The sequence below is a fragment of the Dromaius novaehollandiae genome, chromosome 1, assembly GCF_036370855.1.
Source record: "Dromaius novaehollandiae isolate bDroNov1 chromosome 1, bDroNov1.hap1, whole genome shotgun sequence".
NCBI lineage: Eukaryota > Metazoa > Chordata > Aves > Casuariiformes > Dromaiidae > Dromaius > Dromaius novaehollandiae.
The window spans coordinates 25,503,148-25,518,985 of NC_088098.1; the positions used below are offsets into that span (position 1 = coordinate 25,503,148).

The window sequence follows — 15,838 nt, forward strand, 5'->3', positions numbered from 1 at the left end:
AGAAGTTGTTCAGCTCTGCATGCGGTTAAAAAAAGCTGTACCTTAGTATAGGTGGGAAGACCAAGAAAGATGTCCAAATCCAATAAGCTGTTTATGCTCCAAGCTTATAAGACAACCAACACGGTGATACAGTTGACAGTGATGGAGAAAAGGGGTCAGAGAAGAAAGGTTATTAATGTTGGTCTTTAAGTTGATCTCTAAGCATCCACAGGCTACAATCAGAGAGATGATATGAGTTTTGTTTTGTTTTGTTTTTTAATAGAGGAAACCTTATCTGGAGTAGACTGCAAAGATGCTGACTGAATTTGTCATTTGGATGAACTACAATAAAGATTCTCTGAAGAAAATAGTGAAGGAGCAATTAGAAAGATAAAAAAAATAGGGAAGTGTAGAGTGGAAATGGGAGAAGTGGAACTCCTTGTGATTGTTGGGAAAAGCATACTTACGGACTAGGTAAGGGTAGATGAAGCAGTGAATGTCTGAGCAGAAGGCAACGAAAAAAAGCAGCAGCTTCAAGTACAAACTTTTTATCAACTTTGTCAGTTTCTATGATAAAATCAATTTTATTTTTTCACAGAGCTTTTGGTGTCAGTTCCCTTTTCACAGCAGAAATCATTTAATTTTTTGAAAAGTAAAGAATTCCAAAAGAAGTGTACAGCCGACAAAATCCTTTAGTATGAGTGGCACTGTCTGCACAGCCCAAGGGGTGGCCGATGAGAAGTGGGAACCTGCCTTCTCCAACTAAGTCTGTCCTTAGACACCTGCTATGAAGTCACCTTCAGTTACAATTTATGTCTAGTTTATGTATGAAAGAAAATAGAGCTTTGTTATTTTGCCAATAAGATGGTACTTCGTGTACTTTTTTATAAATACAAGTCCCCTTGTTACTATTTTAAAACCTTAGAACAACCTTCCTCCACATGCTCTTTTCACTCTAGATTGGACAATATTTGCGCATTATCAGTTTGTATTACACGATCCATAACAGCACAGTGGTTAGGTAGCTTGTGGAGTTTGTGCCTCGCAAGCATGTAGTCAGGCCTGGCAGTAAGTGGTGGCTGTGCTGACAGAGAGGGGAGGCCAGGGATGGACGGACACTGCAGCCCTGCGGCATCTCTCACCGGAGGCGCCCCGCCAGCTACCAGGGATGGCCCTGCTGGCAGAAAACCCGGAGCTGCTCTAGCGTGAGCCAAAAGCTTAGGAAAACGCTAACATGCTGCTAAAGCTGCCCATGCGTGAAGATACAGCTATAGATAGAATGGGTGTATAGACTATGCTGGGGTGTGTGGGCATGGATGTATGTGTATATACGTTATTCTATAGTCCTAGTTTAAAATGTAACTGTGTATCTTTTTATATGCTAGAAAATCAAAGACTGTTACTTAGAGGCTTAGGAGTGTGGCTGATTGCTGTTTATGGATGATATTGTTAGGTGAAGAAAGAAGGTTAATTTATATGAGAAGAGGCTGCAGGTAGTCTACACATATCTCCCATATACACAACATCTCAAATGCTCCTCCTTAAGCAAGTTTGTTTCCAGAGAGATTAAAGAGAAAAAGGACACATGAACCAAGAGAAGGCCACATACCACAGTCTGGAAGGAAGAAAAAATAATTAATAAATACCACAACTAAATATGATTTAGTGCAAGATATTTTTAGCCAAGATTCTAATGATCAAACTGATGCTGCTGCATAGGAAAGACCAACACAATACAGATTTTTTCCTATGAGAATTCCTATCTTCAGGTCTTGTAAACTGATAAAACTCGACTGCTTGCTTGATACAAATTATGTTGCTGGCAATAATGTGGATTTGAGAGAAAAGAAATCACATTGCCATCAACTGGCAATCTATTTCCTTTGCAGTGGGAAGAAGAAAGTCTCTGGGAAAGTACTACACTGCATTTTCCATCGCTGCAGTCGGCGCTGTTCAGGCAACAATTTCTAATGGTGTACTGATACAAAAGAAAATACTGAAAAATTCTTATGCACAAAGAATGATATTTTATCTTCATTGTCATAACTGGGATATACCACTAACTAACACAGAGACAACATTTGAATATTGAAGTCTTCCCTGCGCTTGAAATGGCAGAACTATAGAGAATCTACACTGATTTTGTCCAGTAAAGGGTCTGCTTGAGGGTTTTCTGCAGATGTATTACCTAAGCTCACCGAATGAGGACACACATTACAAGTTGTTGAAAGGTGTCTCTCTTCACGTCATACTGCAACTCACTTCAGCTGCAGGTTTCAAAGTCTCTCTCCACTCTACAAGACTTAAACCAGTGCAGGTTTTGTAGGAAAAACTGGCACAAGGGACTGTGTACGAAGAATGCATTCTAGAACCTCAGAAAACTCAACTACTTCATTATTTTTAAAAGCTTACATTTAAATATAGGAAATGGCATTTCCTGAACTACAACTTACTCGTGCTTTGTAATGTACACACTGAAGGAAGATAGTGTATGTTTCTAATAGATTTTCTGCAGTATATAACTAGAATTTTCCTTCCTTAATACAATTCCCCTTTCAAATAAAATTAGTAATAATGTATGGACTTTGTAAGGAATTAACAAAAACAAACAAAACTGTACTTAAAAAGGATGTTTCTGAAACTTTAAATTAAGCCAGTTCTTAATATTCTATAAAAATATTCATGATGCAAACATTTCCAGACAAATCTTGTATCAAAAAGCAAAAACATCCCACTTCCCTATTTTAAATGCTGTCTTTAATCTCAGACACATTCTTCACATGAGCATCCACATTTTCTATTAAATTGCTACTTTTAGACAGTATAGTATGATCCTCTAAATCCACAATTCATGACTGATAATCATTATTTCCTTTTCACTTTTCTAGGAATCTGCTGAAATGCTTAGCTTCCAAAGGACAGTAATTTCTTTTATGCAATTGTAAACTTAATTTTGTAGAAGTGGAGAGTGATTTTTAAAAAGCATTCTTCCCTTTTAAGAAACCACATACAGAAAGAAAGTTCAAGAGGAAGAGACTCTACAGTTCTGTAGCAAAACAGTAAGGCAGAAAAAAACCACACAGGAAAATGATAATTTTATGCGACTATAAAACACTATTTGCATGCAGTTACATCATAGGTATTTTCTTCCTGCAATGTGACACATGCTAAAGTACATTTTATAAAAACATAGAGCTCCTGTCTTTTTATCTTGTAATGTTTCTTTCTACCTCATCTCTTTAACACATCAAAGAAGAATATTGACTGAATCGTAAAGAAATGTTTTTTCCTCCTGCTTATTGGTCATCTGAGTGTTTTTTCAGGGAAAAAAAAAAATCAAGCTGTTGAGTTTGTACTGTCAGTGAAAACTGTGCCAAAGTGAGAAGGTCCATTAAAGTGAACAAAATCCATTACCTGAAATACCACATGCCTAGGAACTGAATGTGAATGACAGTAGTTACAAGAATTAAAAAAGTGTGGCCCTAATATCATGCTCATTAGGGATCACTGAAAAGATAAAAAGGATTGCAAGATCAGGCAATAACTTACAGAATGTAGCAACTAATTTATTTAATAGCAACATTAGACAATGAATTCACATGAAATTGCATTACATATAGAAAATTTGCTCGAAGTAGTATCTTTTTTCACTTAAGGATGATGGTTAAGCCACAAGAGCCTCAAATCTGGCAACCATTTGCACAGATTAATGATGTCCATTTTAAGTTCTGCTTAAGATTCTGTTACACAGATGCAGGCTTTGGAACGGAGTATATAAATATATAAATATTTCACTCTGACACGCAGTCAGTGTATACATATTTGTATGTAAGTTTGTAAGAGGGCCCAGCCATTAGATTTGCTGAGATTTCGACCTCAAAGGAATATTAAAACAAAACTAAAACCAAATCATTGCTTCTTTACAATGCAGAGACCTTGCCTTTATTACCTGGCCATTCTTTATCGATAGAGGGTAAGATCTTTCTAGATGCTGCTGCTGCTGCTGATACCACAAATGGCTGTAATTTCAGCTGCAGTTTTCCTCCAGCACAGATGAAATCAGTACCCATTTCATGTTGCTTTACACACAGAAAGAGGTGCAAGTTAAGCTACAGATGTGAGTATTTTGCATATTTTCCAGAAGGTTTTTTCAAGCAAATATGGAGGACCAAAAAAACTTATTCTTCCTTTATTTTTAAAATGTATTCTTTTTTCTCTTTTGTTTCTCTCTCTCTCTTTTTTTTTTTTTTTTCCCCAAATGTACCCTTTTGGCTAAAGAGGGTATCATATAAAAAGCATTTCTGTTTGGACAAGAAAAAACTGTTAAACAGATCTAGTCTATAATTTCACATTATTTATAGCAGCTTTACACAAAACATGAGCAAAGTTGGTAAGTGGTCAATTATTTTCTCAGGAAAATTTTACCCTATTGTTAAATTGACTGACTTCAGTTTCATCCTGCCATTCAATCCAACTGTTTTCTTTAAACATATTACAGATCCTGAAGCATCAGCAGTTTGGAAAGTTAATACGGGAAAGGCGCAATGTTTGAAGAGCCTCTCTTCTGCTTCAATGTAAAATAAAATAAAAAAAATTAAAAAGGTCAGCCATTATTGTCATTTGAACGGCAGCTCTAAATGTCAAAGTGGCTGGTTTTAAGTGAGCTGGTAAAGTGACTATTTAAAGCACCCATGTGCCAATGTAAGCACTTAAGCAAAATAAGCTGAAAGAATAGACAAGAAGATGTTTGATTTAGTATGAAGATTTCTGTAAATAAAACAAACTACTACAGGAATTCAATTATGATCCCACAGATCTAAACATTAAATATATGTCATACAAATTTGATTTGTCATCTATATGCTTTTGTACAAAGTAGTATTGTAATACTGAAGACTGGAGTATTGTGCAAAAAAATAATTGATTTGCACTCAATACATGAGGTATTGGCATTTCCATTGTATAGACGGGAAAACCGAACCACAGATATTACAGATGGCTTGCCCAAATTTATTTGCCATATTAGAGCACTGGATAATAAAAATTGGAAGATAAATCCATGTGCTCACTTAGAGAATACCTGATTCTACAATGGTGAGCCCTTCAGGTACAGCCTGAAGGTCTAGTAAAATAAAATAAGATCTTTATTTGACAAAATATTCCAGGAAATGCTTAAATTTCTTTTATAGCAATAAAGGTAATATTCATACGTTTAAAATTAATTATATCTTAAAGAGCTTGCTAAACCAATGCTATATGTACACTGTGAGAGAATGAGGTGCTAGGCATCAGCACATCATGTTGCCATTCTAATACAAAACTGAAATATAAAATTCATATACAGAGATTTAGCTCAAATTTTCAGACTGGAAAAAGAATGCTTGACTACCATCAGCCTGGAAAAAGAATGCTTGACTACCACTACGACAGATTAATGATGAAAATCATTGTTTCATTTTATTTTGTTTTAAAATGCATTTTATATTCTAAGAATAATGTTTTTTCTGTAAACAGACATAAATTACAGTGCTTAAATTGGACATGGTAAGCACCCTCAGGTTAGGTTCAGTAAAACCTAAAGGAGTTCTTCTCCACATTAGATCATGCCCTGTGAAGGTATACCAAGTAGATTTCCCCCCACTTTCCACATATACATACACATAGGGAAGATACCTGTTCTCTGTTTGTTTATAATTCTTCCAACATGCACAATGTAACTGTACTGCTTTCTACAATACTGGTAGCCAAAAAGAAATGCTTATATCCCAATTGCTAAGATACCTGCAAGGTAAGGATACAGGCCACAGACTACTTGTTTGAGATTAAGTGCCTCATGTTGTCCTCTGCTTCCTTCCTAGGATTGGGTGTGAATGTAAAAGAGGGGGTTGGGAAGATGACAAAAATACCTTGTGACCCTGATGTATTCAGATAAAAATAATCTGCTCCAAGTGCAATTTCATATGAGAAACCAGCAAACATTTCCATCTAAATTATTTTGTCAACAGCATGGTGGTATCCTTGCTACCCTTATTTGGCACCAGTGAATAATTAGATACACAGGGGTGTGACTCCAATTGAAGGTGTTGGCATTGCAGCACTCTGTGAAAATATTAACTATGAGGTTAACTCCAATTTTCTGTTCTTTAATTAAATGCACATGGTACTAATGAGGTAACCTACTGTTCCTTGATAGCACTAATTAGCTAAGAGGAGAGTACACTCTCACACTGCAATTTAAACCTAAAAATAAGGTTGAAATATGCTAATTGCAGGCAATTTAAAACAGTACAAGTTGTAGAACTAGTCATAATAAGGGAAACTGACTGCTTTACAGCTCTGCAGCTGTATCTTTGGTTAAAATCAAAACACGCCACACATTTTTAGGATGATTTGGCAAAGTATCCAGCAGCCTTTTCGAAAATTGTTACTTAATTCACAATATACAACATAAATGAAAAAAAAAGTAATGAAAAAAAATCTTAACTGCCCATCTAGGAAAGGACAAATAATGCCTGATAAATAAACACAAAATCTGATGAAGTCTAGGCAGAAAAATGTCTTTCGTTTAGACTAGTCTGAAGCCCTGAATTTTCCTAAACACTTAAGTGTCTCATTTGTAGAGGTGTTGAGCAGCTGTAGCTTATGCTGTCAATGGAGTCCTGGGTGCTCAACTCTTCTGAAAATATGGTCCTAAAATCAGGCATTTGAATGGAAAAAAAGGAATACAGAAAACACATGGGTTTTTTAGACAGAGTACATTTTAAAGAATAAATTTGTCATTCTACATACCACTTTGAAGTTCCTAACATAACAACATTTTGTACTGTAACATCAAACATATTCTTTAGGAGCTGACACAATAAACAGCTCAGCTTAGCCAGTGAATTGTATATGGAGTTGCATAGAACATTGATTTGTAGTAACAGTTGCTGATTTCTTGATTTAGAAGTCCTACTGCTGAGCAGATAAGAGGACATGAACAACAATCTTCTGCTATACAAACTGTTTTGCAGACTAACGCCTGTGGTGACAGGGGCCTGAGCTCTGGCAGAGAAAGCTTGCTTTCTCCTCTCCCCCTTCACTGGAAAAAAGTAGCAATGCAAATACTTCTGTCACAAGAAGACAAAAGATGACAAGATAGTAACCACTTAATAAGAAACAAAGCAGAGATTTTGGCTGAACATGGGCACAGAAGGAGCCTTGGACTGAATGAAAAGAGCAAGTTCCACAAAACCAAAATCATCGATCTTATTCTCAAGAAAATTATCACTAAAGAAAGTGAAAACAACTAGGTTGCCATCCTAGAAAGAAATACATTCTGCTCATATATATAAGGAAAAGCATCCATGCTGCACATCTTGTAATCAGCAGACTTCCGTGAGGCATAACGAATGATCAATAAAAAGTATATAACAAGTTGATTTTTCACTACACGTTCTAATTTCAATCAACTATATATCCCCAGCATATACTTTTCAGGTATTTGTAATTTAATTCCCAGAGAGTTAGTACTTCAGGAACACATGACTATAGGTTGTTAGACCACTGTGCTGTCATGGGGCCCAGTTTCCTAATCATGGGCAATAAAACTATACTGTAGAAGGGTCCATAAAATGTTTGTTTCACGTTTCCTAAGATACCATTACAAAATGTAGACTTTCATCATGAATCACAACTATGATATGCTACAAGAAAAGAGCAAGAGTAATCAAAGGAATTACTATTGTTTCTTTTGCTAATTTATTCTCAGCGACACCAGAGAACCTGTTTCGTTGTATTCTTGGATTGAGTGAACAAACAGGCTACTTTCTACTACAGAGAAAAATGCGAAGACTCCTAAAAACCCTTGCCAATCTGGAGGTCAGATCGTTCCTGACTCCAGTTTGGTGACTGACAAAATTTTGTGTGTGTGAGCAAGAAAAACCAGCTGACAACGGAGAAGCTGATGCAGCTACCAGCATTTGTGCACCTCAACTTTTGTCCTGTTTCTAGCTAATGTCATTCTCCAATGCTCCAATGTAAAAGGCAAATCCTCCTCTACTCGCCAAATCAAAGTTTATATCAAAGAGAAAAAAATACATCATGGCAGTTGCATGTAACTAGAAACTGTCCTGACTTAGGGGACTTATATGGTATAAACAAGATACAAACAAACTGAGATCCAGTTCTATTTACTTGCATGATATGCTACATGGCCCAGGAAATTGCTGGTATTCCACAAATAAATTGCTGCCTTAACTCCTCCACTCACATCTCTACCTCCATAAAACTCTGTTTTTTTTCTAAAAAAACTTCTGCAAAAATGTTTTTTGAACAGTCAATTAGCCATATTTCACCAGCAGAACCTTCTACTTTTTCTACATCCTGGGCCTAGAAAATTTGATTTGATACTATTATTTCAAACAAAAAATAAGAAATGAAAAGAAGAAATATCTTTCTAATAATTGTATAATATGAACTTTTAAAAATGTGTGTATTTTAACAACAATAAAATACTACTGAAGGACTTCTTTCCTGAAACAACTGGTGGAACAAGACCAAGGCACTGGAGGAGAAACATTCTTTAATTCTATGAACATACCAAAAGGCTTATTAAAAACTGTTCAAATTCCTTAATGTTTTTCCAAACTTTGTGGCCAGAGCAGCCGTACAGTTAACAGCAAAATACTGTGAAAGCAATTACCTAGCCCAAAGTAATTGCAAAAAATTAAGAAATGACTGCAAATAAGTGCCAATTAAACAGTGCAAAAAGTATTAAACAGGAATCAATAATGAGTGTGACTGGAAGGCACTTTTTTGTCTTTTTATTTGTTCTTCTTTGCCCAGTTTTCTGGCCACTTTTCTCCCCTTTTAAGAGAGTTCTCATAAAAATCTATGAGAAATTTAATAAAGCCAAGATACCTTGGGCCAGATTCCTAGCTCTTGTAAACCAGCGTAGGGAAAAGTGACAGAATCATAAAATTCTCTAATAACTGGGAACGCATCTTCTTTATGTAATAATGTGCACACTGTGTCTACTTTATTTCTCACACAGAAAGCATCACTGCAACTAGCTCCAAATGATATTAGAAGTTATCTATGTTGTATAGCTTTGATTGACATTTCCGCATGCAAACATCTCCAATGACAACTAGCCAAATGGAAGTAAAAACTTTTCTGAACGCAAAGATAATTAACTCCACAATAACATCCTATTGAAATGAGGTATATAGTTCAAAGTGAATAGAAAAAGAAATTTCCATTTTTTCTAGTAGATGTTTGTACTGTAAAGTGATACAGTCACACCAGACCATAAGAAAAGCATTATCATCTTCAGCTCATAACATGAAGTTCCTGACAACCTTTTCTTATTTAAATAGACAGCTTTCATTCCATTAAGAGTGTGCTTATAACTGATTGAGGTTTTATAGGTACGTAACAGGCTGTCTAGAAAACCTTGATCAGTTAAGATAAGAACATTGGAAATGACTGTAATATTGAAGAATTCAATAAAGAAGCTACACCTGAAAAATGAAATTGTCCTAGTTCTGTTCCTTCTTGATGGGTGTTTTAGAGAAAAGAATTCCAAGGAATTCATAGCCATCTCCTTTAAACCTGACCCTTACACTTCTTAGGTTGTTCTCAGATAGTTACCAGTGGAGAACATTGAGTTTGGAGGATAAAGAATAGGAAGAAATTGGATGCCTCTGGATTCTACACTGAATCCACTAACAAGACTCTTTTTATTTTTTTCTGGAACATGTTAAAAAGCAAATCAGACTGTTCTTTTTTGTTTTTAAAAATAAGCAGTGCAGCCCACCTGTTCCACGACAATGCCCAGCAGAAGGACATGGCTGTAACCTGTAGCCTGCTGTCTGCAGGACAGGCTCTCAGATTCTGCACCCCGAGGAGCAGAGACCGTCTCCCTTGTTTGGCACGGCTTTACAGCACAACGCACCCTGCACTGTGCATGAGGCTCACTTTGAAGTACTGAATCTACCTTATCAATAATAATATATATATAAATGGTGTATGGTATATACATACATGTGTGTACATAAAATACTAGTATATCACATTTTCTTTTTCAATTTTCAATTATTAAAATTTAAGCTCATGAGCAAAAGATAAAAATAAGAAAAGATACCACAGCACAGAATCATAATGCCCACAAACTTTTATACTGGTAAGTTTTGTTAACTAAGTCACTATTAATAAATGACTCTTAGAATTCAAGAAAAAAAATAGAAAGTACCTATTATTCTTTAATTCTGGCCTTTCTTTGATACCAAATCTCTCTGATCTAAAAATATCACAAAGTTCAGTCAATCATTAATAAATCTATGCATTTCTGTACTAGCAAAATGTGGTAACTAACATTTAAAAACACATAATTAACTATGAGACCCAATTTATGTTTGTTAAAATACAGTATGTTTTAGAAAGTAGAATAGTGATTTTAAACAAAAAATATTCTCTCTCTAATGTGTATTTCTTCAGGATTTAAAGCAACAAAGGGATAAAGTCTATGAAGGCTTGTAAATAGGTAGTAAAAGGCTGAAGGAGATCAGAAGTTGTCCCACTAATGGCTATATGAATGCAAATGAAAACTGAAAGAAATAAGTTCAATATTCCTCAAGCTATATTTTAAAACCATATCATAGCTGTATTTTTCCAAAAGAGACAAAGCAGATTTCAATACATTTATACAATATACATAAAATAAACTGCTAGACAAGAAAATGTCACATTTTAGAAATGTTTCACCATATGCTAGGAATTTTTCATTTATAAGCTCATTATCCAATAGTAGCTCTCAAGAATAAAGCTAATTTACATGTAAAATAAGAGCATGGTCTCCTCTTTAAAGGCACAGTGATAAACACACCAATTTGACAATTACATTAATATGAGTATTTGCATAATCTGCCTTCTACACCTGTTCTTAATTTGAAGCAGCTGCAGAACAAATCACCCTACATAATCGGAATATGCCAGAGAGTCATGTAAACACACTAACCCTTCCCATCAAGTTTTTGTTTTGTTTTGTTTGCATGTTTGTTTTGAATTTAAACGAACCCATAAAAGCATGCTTTCTGGCTGGACAATTTACATTCGTCACACATACAGAGGCTAAAATTCATCCTGTTTTTTTGTTTTGTTACTTTGTTTCCTATAATAATGAGCATTTCATTTTCATGACTGGACAAACGACCTGTAGAAACTCTACATTTTTACAGCATGTTATTCTGGATGTGCCTCCTGTGATGTATGTTAAAAACATGCAGAACATACAATACAACAAAAGACTGCCAAATGAAATTCGTATGCTGTTGGCAAAACAGACAAAATGGTCACCACTGCCTGTAAGCTTCATTTTCTTTCAAATTCACTGCTTTCCACTTTTTATAAAACTATGTGTTGCACCAGTCACATAAAAGAAACCAGAAAAAGATAGCTGACTGAATTCAATTCACCGAATAACTCAAAATAATGTTTCAGACTAATCACACGTTCTTCTTAAAGGCATGCTGATCCATTTATGATATATAAACAAAAAATAATAGAATAATTTAATACACTGACTCTCTTCCTGCCATTAGGCCCAATTCTGTAACGTCAACCTCATTCAAATGGGAAGAAAGATGGGGGAAAGAGCACGCACATGGGAAATCACACATGCCTGATGCGGTGATGGCAGTGAAGGATAATACTAAACGTGAAATGCTAAACTGTCATGCTAACGCTAACGCTAAATTCTTATTCCAAGGAATAACCAGAAGCACAAGCACAGAACTCAGTGACTTAGAGCAGGCTCCTCTTTCCAAACAGCTTCTCTAGCCAGCACAACAGAGACAACGATCCCAGAGCCTCGGTCCTGTCTGGAGCTTTGCCCACAATCTCTGAATTGATAGTTACACCAAAAGCAGAGCAGGGTCTTCTGTGCTGTAGTAAAAGAGACACGTTTCCAGATCAAAGTTCCCGAATGGGATGTTCTTTCGGCTTGAAGACCTGTTCAAACGTGTTTTATCTAAAATGCTCACCGCCAAAATAAGGTGAGTCCTGCCATAATTTTGAGGGACAGCTTTGAACAATCCCACAACCAACCAGTCACTGAATTATTGTCCAGTCACGGTAACTTTATAACATGCAATACCAGGTCCTCCAGTAGCTACCAAAACACTTACAAAAGGTTATGAAGGAGGAAATAGAGATCATAGCATACTTTCTCATGACTCTTTCAGTAGAGCACGGTATCAGCCTGAAGCTGTCAAATCTACAGGATTTGAAAATGCTTATCCAGTGCCAGCCTAATAGCACAAACAAGTGGGGATCTTAATCATCAGCAAAACAGGTAAATATAGGAGAGAAAAAGGACACAATGGTGGACCACTGCATGTAAGCTCTTATTAGAAATCAGTGTGAGTAAAAAATTCTGCAGATTAAACCAAACAATTTGGAGAACTTCCTACATTTGACTTACAGCAGGAAAACACTGATAACTAGCAATTTGACTCACAAGCAAAAATATGCATTTCATTTAATTGTAAAAAAAAAAGTATTATCATTTTGCTCTACTACAAAAAATATTTTATAAGAGAGAATAATAATAATAATATTACATATACTGCTATATGCAGCAGAGCCACATTGCACAATGCTTGGAAATTACTTCTTTTGATACAAATGTGTATCACTTCCTAGAAGCTGAGTGCTTTATCAGTCTGCACTAGGAAATTTCTTCCTATGCCGTCCTTCCACCAAATATTTGGCTTCTGAAGGCAAATGCATCCTGCATTTTAATTGAATTTTATGGTTTGACTGGATGAGATGCTGCATCAGCCTTTGTATAAAGCACACTAACAAACATCCCCAAAGCTGAGTCAAATGACTCCCATCCTCTCTGTGCTGATGTACCAGAAGAAAGTGGAAGCACTGATGTTTTGCTGTATCCCTAGCCCATCAGACAAACATTTCATTTTTCAAACATTCAACATTAATACAACATTCAAACATTAATATTTATCAGGAGAAAGAAAGCTAAAAAAATTATACATTTCCTCTGAAGTAGTGAATTAAGGATTAAAATTAACACCTCACTCAAAGAAATAAACCATTAATTTTTAAGAGAGTATAAAGTTTTCAAAGCTATACTAAGATTATGTCTTTTGTCACCTAGGAACAGGATTTTTTTTTATTATCTGTAAGGTACATAGCATTACTTCTTATAACTCTAGATATCACTTCATGAAATTCACCACTTAACACAATTAAACATAAACTTACAGAAAAAATAAAACAGAGTTAAAGAGCTCACCTTGACAGAATATGCATATGCAGCTATAATACTTGGCATTGCAATAAAAAAAGCCTCCTAGTTACAAACATTACTAGAAACCAAGATTATGCTAAAAACTACTGAAAAAATAAAAGACGAGACAAAATTTTTTGCAAACATATTTAAAAATAACTTTACCAATATAACATGCAGAAGCTGAAGAACACGCCCAACATTTTGAGATGCTTTTAATGTCATACAAAAACATGACACGTGCATTAAATGATGCAACATGATACATGCACCAATTTGTTCACATTTCGTCATTCAAAACACAACGCTATAATGTTGTTTTCAGACTTAGAACATTCTTGAAAGCAATCACCATGGGGTTTATATACACACACACTTTTGCACGGCAGTTATAAATGAGGCCATTTGTTGATGTCTTCAGTTCCCTTCATATTTTTTCACAATGATAAACACTCTTATCAAAGGAAGAGTAGAATGGATAACTTGACTAAGGAAATTTCATCTACGGAAAATTAGCAGAATCCTTTATCCAAAAGTTAGCCTCAGTGCAAGAAATGTAAATAAGGAACTGTCCTCAAGGAGTAAGAGCACACCCTTAGCTTTCATCTATGTTTTCTGCTTAAGGTGAGCTACTTTATCGCTGCCTTTCTTTTAAAGAAGACAAAGTAGTTTTTCCTCTTTTATATCTCTCAGAGGCTAGGAGCGCAGGTAAAGGTCTTCAGAAAAAAGAAACCCCAAAACCCCAAACAGTTTTTAATTCCTGCCAGTGCCTAGAACAACTTCTCTGCTGGTCTTGTCAAAACCAGGAGAAAATCACCAGGGATACAATTGCTCTCCACGAGCTCAGACCCACAGAAGGTTTACTTTTGCAGTTTAGAAACGTATATCTGAGATCTTAATTAGCAACACATTTTAACCAGAATCAAAAAAACATTTCACCTACAACAAAAAGCCTCAACTGAATATCAAAATAAATTCTCAAGATTTTTAAGTGTCTTTCTGCTGCATTCTCATTTCTTCTCCTGTCCTGGGATGTCACCCAGAGAGAACCAAGTGATCAACTGGTAGTCCAGACACCCCAGCAATGAGGCAACGTCATCCTCTAAAACATACATGTCTCTTCAGAAAAGAAGACGACTCATGCTGGTAGTTCTGCGAGTGTCTTAGTAAATCTCACGGTGGAGTTTTTGCCTAAAAGCAGCCTTGTATTCCTTAATAGTGTGCAAATATTGACACCTCATTAAGCTGCTGGAGAGATTTTGAGTATCTGGATCAAAAAAACATATGTGCAATATCAAGGACAACGTATTGACCACAACTTCATCAACTTAGAATTAACATTAAAGTTGTGAGGTGCAACATAGACCGAAAATACCATTACATGAGCATCCAGTGACATTGCTTATGGGGTTAAACACAATCCCTTAAATTGGTTGATCCCACATAGCATCTCCTACAAAGGCAATATGCCAAAAAATCTCTGGGGAAGGTCTTGATCTTACAGAGTTTCCTGGGTTGTGGGGATTTACACTGCACCAAAGCAGATGTTGCTCTAGTTTTGACCCTTTGTTCTTCCAAATTTCCTTTTGTGATACCATATAAAAGTTGTATCGTTAATGCTAAAATATGCTAGTATATATGGATTTCAACTAGTGCAAACAGATTTTTAGTGACTGTTCCATATTTCTTTTTCTCTGCAACATTCTACTACAAGGCAGAAGCTGTTTGAGAATGTACATATACATAATTGTTTGGGCATTTTTTAAATCTAGTTTTTAACTTCCTGGATTATATAGCTTGGCTTTATAATAAATCTTACTAATATCATGACTATGTGTAGCCTAAAACACTGCAAATACTACCAAGCATGAAGTCACTTTAATGCATTTTTTCTTTAATAGGCAATTTTTTTAAAAGAACCATTCAAGATTTGTGGGGTTTGTGTGTCATTATTTTTCATAATTTCATAATACTATGTCATTAGAGAGTGATGGATCCCTGGGGGATCCAAAAAAACAATGACTCCTCTCCAAAATGACCACCAAGAGAAGGAAGGATACAGCTTTTCAATTTTGCAACGGCCCTGACTAAAATTACCCTGAAAGAAAGAGAAATTAGGGGAGATGGTGACCATCTGCAATGTCAGGGAATACAGAAGTCATTCAGAACGGCAAGTGTGAAATGTCATACATTTCTGCAGGAAGCAGTCCACCACGTAATTTTCTTTAGTAGAACTCACTCTGCTAAAAGTAAATCTTTTAGCTGCATAAATAAGGCAAAAATGAATGAAAAATTTTGCTAATTTCTTATCTGCACGAAGCCTGAATCTGGCTACCAAATTTCTTTAACTGCTAAATGAGTCTGTCTATTGCAAACTCATGAAAATTTACTTCATATTTAAAGAAAATTGCTTTAATGTTAGGGAGAAGTAAATTTTGTATATAACAAAGAGGATAAATCACTAGCTTGAGTAAACAACCTAGCTAAAGCGCTTCAAATGCACAATTGTCTCAGTGACTATCTTTACAGAGAAACACAATCAACACTTTGCAACCTGTATGCCTTGTA

At 35.6% G+C, this 15,838-nt stretch overlaps 1 protein-coding gene across 11 annotated transcripts in view; it reads right to left on the reverse strand.

Annotated features, from left to right (window-relative positions):
• The window catches only part of FOXP2 (forkhead box P2), a 442,171-nt gene that overhangs the window by 97,798 nt on the left and 328,535 nt on the right, over window positions 1-15,838 (reverse strand). The gene's annotated exons all lie outside the window — the stretch shown is intronic.